Here is a 13596-nt window from a genome sequence, read left to right as displayed (position 1 = left end):
GGCTCTGCTGCAGTGTGTCTCCAGCACCGCGTGCCCGGCCTCGAGTGGGTTGGAGCCTGGTTTCAAAGCAAAATATCCGGGGTGGGTGCTAGAAAACTCTGTGCCGGGGGAGGGGGGAGACAGGGCCACGTCTGCCCACAGCACTGCCCTATGTACAGGCAGAATCAGGCTATTACAGCCCAGAAATTCAGGAGTGATCCCCGCTCTGCCCCTCCTCCTGCACTTTGTCCTGCACCTGTGCAAAATGAGCTGAAATGTGAATGCCCCCCCCCGCGCCTGCTTCCCCATAATAATGTAATAAAAATACTGTCATGATCGATAACAATTAATAATAAATAGCGTGTAATAAGCATGTCCTAAAAACAAATTTTATATTTCCAAGATCACTGCTTTTATCTTTTATACTCAGGTAAAGGAGAAAATCCCTGGAAATCTTCATTTTTAGGAGGGGGTTCGCGAGACTTGACATTTTAGTGAAAGGGGTTCACAGGTTGTTAAAGTTTGGGAACCACTGCCCTAGCCACTGGATGTCGGCAGGGTGGACTCAGGGACGGCTCATGCCACCCCCGCAGGTGAAACAGGGAAGGGAGTGAGCAGTGGCGTTATCCGGCCAGCAGCGCACCGGGCTGAGTATAAGGTGAAGGGGAGGCCTAGCTCCATGGCTGCACAATTAGTGCCACAGCGCAGAGCAGCTGAAGGTGAATCAGAGCAGGCAAGTCCCGCCAGGCCCCCTGTCTTTGTCTTTCCCTTTCTAATTATTTTCCATGCTTGCCACCCGGCAAAGCCACCGGAGCCCTGAGCTTCCGCTCCCAGCCAGCGTCCCAGAGCCCAGCCTTCCGCTTTAGTTGTGCTGACACGTCATAATCCCCGTGGTGAGCCGGCCCGGTGCAAATCACTGTTTATGGCACTACACTAGGACATAGGTTGCTGAAATTTGTTCATGGCCAGTTTATCCCGGTTGTTCTTGTGCCAGCATTGCCCTTTAGCTTGAACGGCTCTTCTCCCTCCTGGTGTTTAGCCCAGTTGTGTTTGTAGAGAGTGGTCCGATCCCCGCTCGGCCTTCGTTTTGCTAGGCAAACCAAGCCAAGCTCAGACCATAGGCCCCCGATCCCCTGACCATCCCAGGAGCCCTTCTCTGCACCTGCCCCAGACTGAAATCGTCTTGCTTGAACACGGGGGCCCAGGATTGTAGCTGAGGCAGAATGCATCAACCCAGGTTGGAATCTGCCAGAACGCCAGGGCAAACCCTCTGACTTTTGTTGAGAGTCTTGTTGGGAGGGAACCCTAAGTGCTCAGCGCCTTGGGTTTACATCTCATGACAAGGCAAGATCAAACTGAATTGGCGGAAGGAGAGACTCCTATCCTCTGCTGACAGCAACCTTGTTTCTCTTTTGATATCTCACGCCAAGGCGAAGCTGTCACGTCTGTTACCAGGCACCCTGCCAGGAGAGGTGCAGAAGTCACTCCCAGGGGAGGAACTGGCAGCTCGTTCTCAGAGGCTGCTGCACTTGCCCTATCGGATGAGCTTTGTTATGATCTTTCTTTGTAGAATGCCAAGTAAACGCAAGGCACTTTGACCCAGCCCAGAGCTGCCCAGCCCAGCCAAGCACGATGGGGAACGCTGGGGGTTAGTGTCGGCAGGCCCTGGACACCCGCTGGAATCTAGGAGAAGGAGTTTGCTGTGATCATGGACTCACAGACGGGGCAGGACGAGAGGACTAGGGAGGGAGAGGAAGCATTTCCTTTCATTGTGCAGAGTAGATCTTTGTAGGTTTCATTCTGACTGTGCCACAATGGGAGGGAGACCCCGTCTTCGTTTCCGAGTCCCATTCACTTATTCCCTGGGACAGCAGGAGCTAGGGGCAGATGAGGAGAGAGAGCACATCTCAGCAACCACGCCAGCCGATTACAGGATGACACGGCTGGGTTCCCAAGGGAGCCCCAGCCAGTGCTCCTGGGTTGGGGGGCTGCGGTGCTGTGCATAGAAAGTAGAGGGATGCAGTGTGTGTTTGGGGATCCGCAAATCCCTGCCAACGTTATGGAAAAACCTTCCAGGGTAGATTTAAAATACACCCAGTGGAAGAGCCGTGCGAGGCACTTCCCTGACGTGGAGGCCGTGGGATCTTTGAGCATTTCCTATATTGTGCAGTTCCTTTCAGAGGAATTTTGCCTCCATCCTGTACGGTTTGTTGTGATGAGCTGCAGCAAATGGCTGTGTTTCCTTCCGGAAATGTTCCCTTGAATACACGCTGAGAAATAGCAAGCATAATTGGCAAGAGGTGAGATGATCCCTTAGACAGTTTCAGCGCAGGGGTCAGTTTCCATCGTGATCAAAGTGATCAAACAAGGTTTCCTACGAGGACGACTGGTGTTGGTTATGTGGTTTGTTCATGAAGCGGGAAAGGGGGGAGCAGTGTGGTGGCAACATATGCAGATGACCCAAAATGATTTAGCTTAGACAAGATCCAAGAAGGTAGCGAGTTCCAGAGGAACAGGAAAGGAGCCAGCATATTCCCAGTGAGGTAGGAAAGAACTGAGGGAGGTTCATCTTTAAAAGAGAGGGTACATACGGTAGTGTGCAAGAATCGGGCAGTGTCCCTTTAAATAGTTGGTGAGCCTTCTAGTGGCCCTCACTGTGCTCTTCGTTTTAAAGCGTCCAGAGACCAGGCAGACAGCAGGACGCCTGTTCGCCTATATTCAGTGAACCCAGCTATTTGGGACCCAGCTGTGCCCGGCTGGGTTCTCCAGGTTGATTTGATTGTGCAAAGAGCAGGGCAGCACATGACCAAGGCCCTGCCATACAAAAGGCAGCCTGCTCTGTTCAGGGATGTCTCTAGGGGAGGGTGGATGGCTCGCCCTGTGGGTGCTGGAGGCTGGTTGGGGACCTGGGGGAGCTCGCTTTGGGGGCGGGGGGTAAGCGTTGGGTGGTTCTGAGAGGCACCTCAGCAGTGTCTGTCTGTCTGTCTTACGCTGTGCCCATCATTGTGGTCTCGGAGCAGATTCCAGGCTCTGCTGGGTTTGGCTGACAGATGAGTGCTTTGGGGGCCTTGGCACCAAGTGCCACCCCAGCAACCTGAAAGTGTCCCCTCTCCTGCTGCTGAGGGGCCTATTGCTGTGCCCACCCCCTCCTCTGGCACTGCCAGTGCCACTGGTGCTCTGCCCCCCACCTGTCCCTCCCTGTGAGCACCGCCCGTCCCGTCAGGCCCCTGTTTGCCTTTGTCCTGCACAGGCTTGGCAAGATTCCAGCAGTTATCGCAGTAAATGGCTGACACCAGCTGTTAACCGATGACACGTGGATTTAGCTCTTGTCTGGGGGCAGTTGCCGTGGGGTTCCAAAGGGGCGTCGAGCTGTAATGCCGCCCCCCCGGCCTTGGGGGAGAAGCAGGGGGAGATATTAGCACTAAAGTCTAAGGGAAAGTGTCCTGCTTGAGTCGAGCGAGGTGTGACACGGAGAATAGCTCGTGACCACTAACTAGGGTGAAATCTCTCAAGCAGCTCTCCTAGGGACAAGTGCAATTATCTGCCGGCCAGAGCTGGCCACCAACGAAAAGCTGAGCATACTTACAGTGGGAGCTTTATTTTAGCACAATCCCTTACTACCATTTGCCATTCTCCTGGCTTTGGAGGATCTCAAAGCACTTTACAACGAGGAAGTTTCTATCCCCATTTTACAGCTAGGTAAACTGAGGCATGTCATGAGAAAGGGACTTGCCCAAGCTCGCACAGCTGGTCAGCAGCAGAGCTAGGAATAGAACCCATATAGTCTTGTCACCTGCTCTAACCACTAGGCAATGCCATAGGTAACAATCTGACTAAGTCTCCAAGACAAATGAGCTGAACACATCCCAGGATCAGAATAGCAGCACTCGGCACAGTGCACCACTGAAGTACTCCATGAAGAAGGGGAGGGACACTTCGCCCATGGGACAGCTGGGGAAACGGAGGCACAGAGACAGGAAGTGACTTGCCCCGAGCCAGGAACAGAACCCAGGAGCCGTGTCACCAGCCCAGTTGGTAGCTGAGCTGGGATGAGATATGCAAGTGCCTGGCTCCCAGACCCTTATTCAATCCACTAGAGCATGCTGCTGGCCATGGGAAGAACAGGGCTGCCGCTGTGCTGGGGCAGACAATGCCATCCTCCATCACCTGCGCCCACTACAACCCTGTGGAATAGTAGGCCTAAGGATCCAGCCGTTCCAGCGCTCGAGGGCTCACGCTCCCAGCACCAACCAGTGCCCGGCGGGTTAGTCATGAGGCTTCAGCAGCCAGTTTCCCAGCTGTGTACAGCGCAGCCTCACTTACCCCTACACCCCAGGGGTCACCAGGTGCCTCTGACCCCGGATACCATGTGGCCATGCCCCTTTCAGCTGGCGTAGTGTCAGCGCGAGGCTGCCCTTTGCAGGCTGTTCTCGGGGCACATCCCATCTGGCGTGGCCAGGAGAGTCTCCTCCGAGAGGGAATCCACCACCCCAGGAAGGTGAGCTGGAGGCAGAGATCAGTGAGCAGCCCTAGGTCAGAGCCGGCTCCCCCTCTCGGTCTGGGCTGTCCGCGTAATTTGCCCAGCTCCCGAAGGGATTAGGCAGGGACTGGGAGCCAGCACTGTCGGGAAGCTCAGACAGAGGAAAGCGTGCTGCTCAGACAGGCTCCTGGCTACCTGCCACACCCTGCGACTTGATAAACAGAGCCCTTTCCTCCCACGGCCCGGCCCCTTCCTGCCATCCCTGGGTGGGCTTTGCCTCCACCTTGGTCCTGAGGGCAGGCGCCGCAGCATGGCTGTCAGACCTTCCGGGGAAGGGGAGTGGGAGGGAGGATGGCTTCCTGTTCGATTCCCCCTCTGTCTTCCCACGACAGCCTCGTCAAAGGTGCCTGGTCCAGCCGGGGTATTGTAAAGCTCCAGGAGGGTTGGTTGTTCGGCTCCAGACCTACCATCTCTGGCCGAAGCGCTTGAATGGAAAGGTAGCAGAGCCCACTAATGCATTTGCTCCCCGTTGCTCCCCCTATCCTGGGGCTTGGAGCGGGATAGTTATGCCAGGGCACTTCCCCCGTATAGACGCCCTGCCTTGGTCTCGAGCAGAGCTTGTGCCTGTGCATCTCACCCTGGCTTCCAGCCTCTTCTGGTGCAAAACTCCTGCCAGGATTCAAGCCCTGAGACGTCAGCTGCATTTTGCTACATAGCCCACGGGAGCTTCTGAGCCATCCCAGCCAGCCCAGCAGCCAAATCCTGGTGATCACGGTCTCAGCGGGGCTGTTCCTTGAGGTAATAGTGTGGTACTGGGCTAGCGCTCTCCATCCATAGACTCAGAGCGCTTTATGAAGGTGGCTCGCTAAGTGTATGACTAGCCCCATGTCCAGATGGGGAAACTGAGGCACAGAGAAACGCAGCCATTTGCCCCAGGCCGCCCTGTGGGTCAATGGTGGAGCCTGCGATAAGCCCGGTCTCCTGCCTGCCCTGTTTGCTGGACCATGCCAGTGGAAGGGCTGGTTTCCTCCAGAGGTTTTGTTAAGTGCTGGAGTTACTGTGTACGTGGAGAAGCCAGTAGATGCCTGGTGCTGTAGGAGGCTTTGTCAGGCCCTTTAGGCAGGTTCTTGCCACGCAATGGTAGGGCTGGAACTTCACAGTGATGGGGCCCAAGCTGCCAGACGTGGACGCAGAGCTGGCATTTGGGCACCTCCCAATTTGGGGTTGGACTCTGCAAGCTTCAGAGGTGTTTGGGGCCCATCCCTACTCTCATGTGGGGGGCGGGGGGGACACACTGTATTGCAGGTGAAGAACAAACAGATGTAGTGAGTCAGAGAGACACTTCAGCAGAGGCTTGAAAGCATGTTGGGCAGGGGATGGTGCTGGTGACTTGACTGCAGAACAGCAGCAGAGAGCCCTGGGGACGAGCCGCTTGTGGTTGGCGTCTCATGGCTGCTGCACTCAGCTGATAACTAGTCGAACCCTAGGCTTGGAATCACACAGTGCAGCAGGGAGGGGATTTCCCTTCCCTTTTATCAGGGCTTGCTACCATCTTCCTGGCTAAGCCCTGCAGGCTGTAGGACAGAGGAAACTGGAGATGAGGGAGAGGACCAGCATTTCCAAAGCCAGAAGAGACCTTAGCCAGAGAACTTCCTCAAAATAATTCCTAGAGAAAATCTATTAGAAAAACATCCAGTCTGGCATTACCACGGCCCTTGGTAAATTGTTCCAAGGGTTAATTACTCACTGTTAAAAATGTTACACCTTCTTTCCCATCTGAATGCGTCTAGCTTCCGCTTCCAGCCAGTGCATCGTGTTATACCTTTCTCTGCTAGATCGAAGAGCCCATTATTCAATATTTGTTCCCCAGGTCGGTATTTATAGACTGGCATCAAGTCACCCCTTAATTGTCTCTTTCTTAAGCTAAATAGACGGAGCTCCTTGAATCTATCCCCATGGGGCAGGTTTTCTAATCCTTTAATCATTCTCGTGGCTCTTCTCTGAACCCGCTTCACTTTATCAACAGCCTCCCTGAATTGTGGGCACCTGAACTGGACACAGGATTCCAGCCGCTGTTATTGTATAGAAGGGCAATAACTTCTCTGCTCCTACTTGAGATTCCCCTGTTTATGCATCCCAGGTTTGCATCAGCCCTTTTGGCCCCAGTGTCGCACTGGGAGCTCATGTTCAGCTGATTATCCACCAGGACCCCCAAATCTTTTCCAGTCCCTGCTTCCCAGGGTAGAGTCCCCCATCACGTAAGTACGGCCGGCGATCTTTGTTCCTAGGTGTGCATGTTTACATTTAGTCACATTACAAAGTATATTGTTTGCTTGCACCCAGCTTACCAAGCCATCCAGATCTGACTCAGTGGCCTGTCTTCTTTGATATTTACCACTCCCCCAGTTTTTGTGTCAGTTGCAAACTTTATCAGTGATGGTTTTGTCACCCGCTTGATGACCCTGACAAATTAGAGAAATGGCTTGAAATCAGCCAGAAGAAATTCAATAAAGACAAGTGTGAAGTACTTCACTTAGGAAGGAAAAATCAAGTGCATAACTACGAAATGGGGACTAACTGGCTAGGTGGTCGTGCTGCTGAAAAGGATCTGGGGGTTACAATGGACCACAAACTGAATAGGAGTTGTCAGTGTGATGCAGCTGGAAAAAAGGGCTAATATGATTCTGGTGTGTATTAACCGCAGTGTTGTACATAAAACACCGGAGGTAATTGTCCAGCTCGACTCCGCAGCTGCAGTCCTGTATCCAATCCTGGGCACCGCACTAGACGAAAGTTGTGGACAAATTGGAAAGAATCCAGAGGAGAGCAACAAAAATGATCAAAGGTTTAAAGAACTTGATCGATGAGGAAAGGTTAAAAAAACTGGGCATGTTTAGTCTTGAGAAAAGAGGATCGAGGGGAGACTGATCACAGCCGTCCAATCTGTTAAGGGCCGTTATAAAAAGGACGGTGATGAATTGTTCTCCATGTCCACTGAAGGCAAGACAAGAAATAATCGGCTTAATCTGCAGCAAGGGAGATTCAGGTGAGATATTGGGGGAAACTTGCTAACTCTTAGGGCAGTTAAGCTCTGGAACAGGCTTCCAAGGGAGGCTGTGGAATTCCTGTCATTGACGCTTTTAAAGACAAGTTGGACAAACCCCTGTCAGGGCTGGTCTAGGTTTGCTTGGTCCTGCCGCAGCGCAGGGGCTGGATTGGATGATTTCTCGAGGTCCCTTCCAGCCTGGCATTGCTATAAGTCTCCATTGACAGTTACATTTTGAGACCTACGAGTGAGCCGGCTGTACTCCAGTCCATGTGCGCCACGTTGATTTTTAGCTCACACTTGGGTTTGTCTATCCAAACGTTGTGTGGTCCCAAGTCAAACATGTCTGTTACATCAATGACCTTTGTCAGCCAAACTTGCAACCTCCACCAAAAAAGATATGAAGTGAGTTTGACAGGCTGTTTTCCAGAACCCCCCGTTGATGGGCGTTAATTACATTACCCTCCTTTAACTCGTTATCAGTCAAGTTCCATTATGTTGCCCAGGATGGATGGGACCTGCTGGAAGGGCGGGAGCTGCTGCGGGCTCATTGTGGACCCAGGAGGGCTGGGAGAGCACAGGGGCAGGGTGCCCAGGCAGAGGTCAGATGGGGCAGTGGGTGAGAGCAGCAGGAAGCCAGCCTGCGGTGCCAAGCCAGGGCTCACGGACGGTGCACAGGGATGCTAGGTCTCAGGAAGTCAAACTCAGAACACTTCAAACCAACTGGTTCCCTTCAAGTCCCCTCCACCCCGCACCATTATGCTGTCTTTCTACTGCCTTCCAGTGCATGCTAGACCTTTAAAAACAGACATGGGGCCAAGATGTGGATCTTGCCCAGGATTCAGGGTGCCTTGATTTGGGGCTTTGGTCTGGGCCCTTCCCCCCCGAGACCCTGTTAAGGGGCAGGGGGATGCGGCAGGAAAGTGAGTGTCTCAGGTAGCGAGTCTGTCGCAGGTGCCTGGGATCTCTCCTGATTTCTCGCTGTCTTTGCCACTTCCATCGGAGAAAGTGTTTTCGCCGCCTCTGGCCCTTCCTGGAAAATGGCCTCATCGGGGCTGTTACCAGGAACTGAGCTGTCAGTGGGAAAGTCATCGTTCCTCCAGGAGGGGAATCCCACTGGGGAGGGGTGGCAGGAGGCAGCAGATGGCTCCTTCCCGACAAAGGAGAGACGGAGCTGGGCTGGCTGCCTCCTCCCCCTCCTAAACCACAAACCTTGCTCAGCGTTTGCCTGTCCTGGGGGGTTTGGCACGGGGTTTCCGGACTCCTCCCCCAGTCCTGGTGCTGCTGCAGCACCTGAATCTGCGTGCGGAAGGCGATATGCTGGGCCCGCATGGATGGTGCATTGCACGGTATTTCTGTGCGGTTCCCAGCGGCCCCAGGCAGACGCTGGGGGCACGTCTGCCTGCTCTGCCCTGGGCCTCTGGCCTGCCGGGGCACAGCGTTCTAGCCAAAGGTAACGTTGGTGCAGGCGCCTCCAGTCCCATCCCGGCTGGGCAGCTGGAAGTGACTGCGACGGGCTGTGAGCAGTTGGATTCCAGGAAAGTGCAGAAGCATGGCTTGGGCTAGCTGCTGTGGGAGATGATGCATCGAAGGTCTGGGATCACAGCTCATTGCAGGCCAGTGCAGAGGGCTGGGTCTGACAGTGGAAGGCAGCCAGGGAGGGGTAGAAGAGCTGAGGCTGAGGTGTGATTTCTCCGTTCCTTCTCCCGTTCGGGGAAGCAGTGACGGCCTGCCAGGGAGGGCGTGGGCGCAGCTGGGAAACCCCTCAACTTCCTCAAACCTTATCTAGGCTGGGCCACTGCCAGGTTTTGCCACAAATGGCCTCCGAGGCGAGGCAGCTTCTTAAACCCTGGGGAAATCCAAGCTCCCGTCTCCTTGCTGGTGAAATAGAAAGTCCCGCTGCTCGGCTCCCCTCCACCCCGTCCTGTGTCTGGAATGCAGCCCGTGCTCGCCAAGGAAGCGTCTCTCTGCTGCTGTCGCTCTGTGGCCTCCCAGCGAGTGTGCGCTGTCCGGGGCGTCTCCTGCAGGCTCTGCTTTGGGCCACGCTCTCTCGGTGTAGCCAGGCCCAGGAGACAAGCCACTGCCACAAACCGCTGGCGGCAATGCCTTGAGCTTGCAGCTCCTGCATGGCGCCACGTGCCCACCCGTCTGCCATCCCCATCGTTCTGCAGGGGGACGAGGTCTCTAGCTCAGGTGGGGCAGAACCAGTGACGCTGACAATGGCCTCGTCTCTCCTCTCACAGCTGGATACGGGCCCTGTCGGCACAGCAGCTGTGCGCCTGGTGCAGATGGGAAACCACAACCTTTGCAGGTTCAGCCGCTCGGCTGCTCCCCGTAGCCCCATTCCACAATGCAGTGCTACGGATTTGCAAACTAGCCCAAACCCCCTGCTCCCAGCAGCAAGGCTGGGCACCCTGGCATAGGCACTGCTGCCAGCACATGCGTTTCCGAGCACTGCCCTGCCCTGGATGCTGCAAGATCATTGTTGGACTGACCTGAGCAAAGGGGATTATCCAGAGCACACGAGCTAATGGAGGGGAGACGGGTTTGGTGTAGTCAGAAGCTGTCCCTCTTGCACTAGGTGGGGAGATGCGGACGGTGTGAGCACACGTCTGTGGCACTTCCCTTCCCCACCAGACAGGAAGGGCCGGCCCACTCACGCCCTGAGAGCAGAGAAAGCTCATGAATCCCTTCTGCCCTGAACTGATACCAGCCCCAGCAGGGCCCCGCTACAGGCTAGTGAGTGGGGCTCTCCGGGCTGCCTCGCCCCGCTCCGCCCTGCTTGCAGAGTACCAGCACGTCCCAGGATGCTGCCTGCAGCCCCGCGGGCCTGGAAGTGACGCTCAATAGACCAGAGGAGAGGCCTTGGGCCCATCAGGTCATGAAGCAGTGGGTTCCTGAGCGCCTGCTCTGCTCACACTCACCCACCCACGGGCTGACTAGTTCCCCTTGATGTGCTGCCATGTCCATTCTGAAATGGCAACGGGGCTGTAGGGGGGTGATCACCCCGCTCCGGCCCTGGGAGGGTGGAAGCAGCCCTGGAGAGGGCTGCAGCAGGGTAAGAGGGATTAAGAACCGCTGGGGAAGCTGAGTGGGTTGCTGACCACAGTTGTGGCTGGCTTAATCAGGGCCCAGCTGGCCCTTATAAGAGGGCTGGGGCCAGAAGCCAAGAGACACTGTCTCTCTAGCTGTTGAGAGGGAGGGACCTGCCTGCTGGCTGCTGAGCAGGGTACCTACAGTGGAGCAGGGCTGGGGGAAGGCCAGAGGAGCTGGGGAGCTCCAGCCTGGAAACCCCCCAGGCTCCAGGCCTTGTTAAAGGCCAAGAAGGGGTTGCAGGGGGCAGCCCAAGGGTAGGCAGAGGCAGCAGGTTCAAAACCCCCTTGCCGATGATGAGTGGCAATTACACTGCCGTCCGCCCCGGTGAGCGGGAGCTAGACGGTGACTGGCAGTAGCCCATGACTGAGGCAAGGTGGGGATAGAGGGTTGAGGGTTCCCTGGGGAGGTTGGGGGTTCCCTGGGGAGGGGAGACCCAGCGAGACTGTGGGGTACTGCAGGGGGCAGAACCCAGAGAGAAGGGGCACTGGGGTCTGGGAGGGGCAGCGGGGGCCAGCGGCAAGGCAAGGCAAGACACCGGCCTGCAGAGGGCGCTCCGGAGGCTGGTGAGCTAATTCCCTGGACGACCAGCAGGAGGCGCCGCTGGGTGAGCCGTCACCTCGTCACAGAGCAAACCTCAGGCTTTTCCATCTCCCATTGCCGGGGGTTGGGGGAAACGCGTGCCCCTAAGGGGCACCAGAGATCACGCTGCTGGCAGTGCCTGCTGCCCCATCACAAGCCTTCAGACCTCCACGCACGGGCAATGCCCACTGCCAAGTAACTGCTTGTGCTCCCTGAACACCCTATTCCGCAATCCCCCAAGGGTAGCCTCGGACGCAGTCATGGGCACGGGTCCATGACAGCCACGGTACAGTGCAGGGCGTCCGGCCTCCTGACGCTGGGCAGAGCAAATGATTCTAACGTTCGGATCCGGAGCCGCAGCGGAAGCCAGAGGTTTGCTTCAGCCTGTTACAGAGCCAGGGCTCAGCTGCAGAACTTGGCTCCAAATGCCGCCAGGCTTTGGGGGTGTTTGGGTTGGCAGGGGGCTGGTCAGGGGTCCCTCTCTGCTACTCTCAACCTTGGAAAGCTGGGCCAGACACGGCCCAGGGAGAGGGTGAGATTGCCAGCGCTCCTGCTGCCGGAGCTGGGGACAGAAATGCCACACATGCAGGCACTACCATGAGAAGTGGAGTGTCAATGGACAGACAGACAGACCTGCTTTTCTCCTGGTACCTGCCTGGCACTGCCCAGCCCAGCCCCAAATCCGAACATGCAAAGGGACCTATAGAACCCATCTGGACCCTGGAGAACCTCAAACACCTGCTTGGCTCATGCAACGAGTGATGGCTCGGACCCTCATGCCCTGTTCTCACCCCACATCTGTCCAGAGTCCCCAGCCTTTAAAGTTCTGCAGTGGGGAAAGCAGAACCTTAGCATCAGGACAGGCCCCAGGATGGCAGCTCCCATTCCTGTCTCTGGCTCCCACGTACCATAGAAACACTTGTATCTGCCTCAGTACCTCCTGGAAAACGCCCAGGGGAGGGAGGGGAGATAGGGCTGGCTTGGAGGGCCGAAGGGAACTGCCTCTGGCTCCCCACCAGGGGAGGAGTCTCAGGCCCAGGCAGTCTGATGCTGGGGTTCGGGAGGGGCTGATTTCAGAAGATTCTCCCATAATCACTGGCAGCCCGTGAGAGGGAACAGAAAGGCCTGGCTTCTGGAGCGCTATCCCTCAGCGACTCGGGAGGAGCAGGCACTGGCTGAGATCCTAGGCCTGGCTTCTAATCCCAACTCTGCCACTGGCCCGCTGGGGGTCCTTGGGCAAGTCACCTGACCCCTTTGTGTCTCTTCTTCAAAGCAGGGACAATGCTCCTTCCCCCTTCTGGTCGGTGCTGGAATGGCAGGTGCCCAGCGGGGGTCAGTGGGCGTTTGGCCCACAGGAGGGCTCAGGAGTTATGCCCTGGGGAACGTTCTGTCTCCACTCTGCAGCCCGGCAGCGCAATGACCAGTTCACACAGCCAAACGGAGCAGCCAGTGGTGCCAGGACAGTAAAACAGTCGCATTGTGCTCAGACAGTGGGGCCAAACCCCAGCCCTGTGCATTGCCCAGATCAGGCTGTGACATTGCAAATCTAATGGCCCCTTAATGAAAGGATAAAAAACTTGTGGGTCAGATTTTCAGCCCCGGTCTTTGATTCTGCACATTCCATGGAGAGCCTCCCAGGAGGGACCATATGGCCCCATCACTTTGCAAACCACATGAAACCCAGGCCCAAAGGCAAGCACAAACAGCTGTCCCCCAGAATCAGCTGCACTGATGTCTATTACTGAGCACCAGCAGGGTGTCAGCAGAGTCCAGGACACCGCATGTCTCCTCTGTACCGAGTGGACTGTCTGCCTGGCCCTATGGCAGGGAGCAGGGAGGGTGAGCTGGCTCAGGTTCGGGGGCGGGGGCTGGGGCTGAGGCTAGTGGCTGTTCGGAAGGGAGCCGGAGTAGGGGCGGAAACCCCTCTGTCTTTCCCAGGGTAGGACTCCCCACTTCCCTCCCCGAGTTTCCCTTTGCCTTCCACTCCCCCGCCCTCCCCGTGCTTTCCCTTCTCCTGCCCTTTTAAAGCCGCCCTGAGCTCAGCCCGGAGCAGCCCCTCCTCTTCTCCGAAGAGCAGCCAAGCCTCCGCCAGAGGTATGCGGATTGCATCAGGAGGGGTATGCAAGGAGCCAGAGGCGGTGCTAGCCCATTGGATGCGCCCCCCCCATAATAAAAAGCAAATGGGGGCCCCCTTGAGCTGCTCGGGACCCTAAGCAATTGCTTAGTCTGCTTCTGCCTCGCACCGGCTCTGCGAGGAGCGGCTTGGTCTCTCGCACACAGGCCAACAGGCCGGCAGCACTTCGCACCCGCGCCTGCCCCTCCGCACTGCACCGGGGGAGGTCCCGCACCCAGTGGCGGAGACCCAGACGACAGGAAGGCTTTGCTGGTGCTGCTGGGCACTGCTCTGCCCATGAGC

Source organism: Terrapene carolina, unplaced genomic scaffold (genome assembly GCF_002925995.2).
Source record: "Terrapene carolina triunguis isolate 2854851 unplaced genomic scaffold, T_m_triunguis-2.0 Scaffold130, whole genome shotgun sequence".
In the NCBI taxonomy this organism is placed as follows: domain Eukaryota; kingdom Metazoa; phylum Chordata; order Testudines; family Emydidae; genus Terrapene; species Terrapene triunguis.
The sequence above is the reverse complement of the archived record's forward strand: the minus strand, read 5'-3'. Positions refer to the sequence as shown.